Here is a 997-nt window from a genome sequence, read left to right on the forward strand (position 1 = left end):
AAACCTCGTTAGCAACCGTAGGTTACCTCCTCCGAGGGGTTCCCGATCTTCCAATACAGACGTTTTAATTTAGTTGAAGTTGTATTTTTTGTGATGTTTGTGATTAAGTTTTGAGTTGTCTTATATTTTGAAATGTTGTGAGGTATTTTTATTTGAAATTTTGTTTTTTGGTTTTGGTTTTGTTTTGTTTTTAACATGCAAGTGTTTTTTAATGCAGTAAATAAGCATAAAAGAAAAACAGTTGAAAAGTACAAGAAAGACTGTAAAACGCTGTAAACTGTAAAAGTGTATTTGACGAGTCTTCTCGTTCCACCACCTGAAACTGAAAATGCATGTCAGATCATTTATGTATATAGAGCTGGAAAAGTAAAATTTTGGAAACCTTCCTAACTCTATGTTGTGTATTAAGGGTCCTTAAATTTTAAGGATAATATTATTAAGTAAAATATATTAAGTTTAATAGATCCCTAAGGTATTCACCAGGTTAAGAGTATGGAGCAGGTCCATGCAACCTCCTTAATGTCTGGTAAAAGGCATTAGGTTCATTTAAACTTTATTATGTTACTTAATAATTCATCCTGAATATCCTGATGCTCAGTGAATATTGATGTCTTTATCATCCCTAAGAATAGGGTGAATATCATTTATCTTTTAATTTGAAGGTTATGTTGGTGAAGACCCTAAAGGGGGCAAATTAGTGTATTTAAGGACACTTAACCAATTTTTTAGTCATAATCGGACTTGTGGTGTTTAAAAGAAGTTTAATTATGTTGATTTTTCTAATCCTCTTTATCAAGTTTTAATATTGGCTTAAATTCACCACTGAGTCCTTTAGACTTAAGTGAGTGTGAATGTATTAATTTTGAAAAGATTTAAAACTTTAAGTTGTCATTATCAAGATCATTTTAAATATCATTTTAGGGGTGTGAAATCATTAATTTCCAAAGTCATGTCCCTAAACTCAAAAATTGATGAAATTTCCAAAATTTTGATAATT

This window comes from Phalaenopsis equestris, unplaced genomic scaffold, assembly GCF_001263595.1.
Source record: "Phalaenopsis equestris unplaced genomic scaffold, ASM126359v1 Scaffold000938, whole genome shotgun sequence".
Lineage (NCBI taxonomy): Eukaryota > Viridiplantae > Streptophyta > Magnoliopsida > Asparagales > Orchidaceae > Phalaenopsis > Phalaenopsis equestris.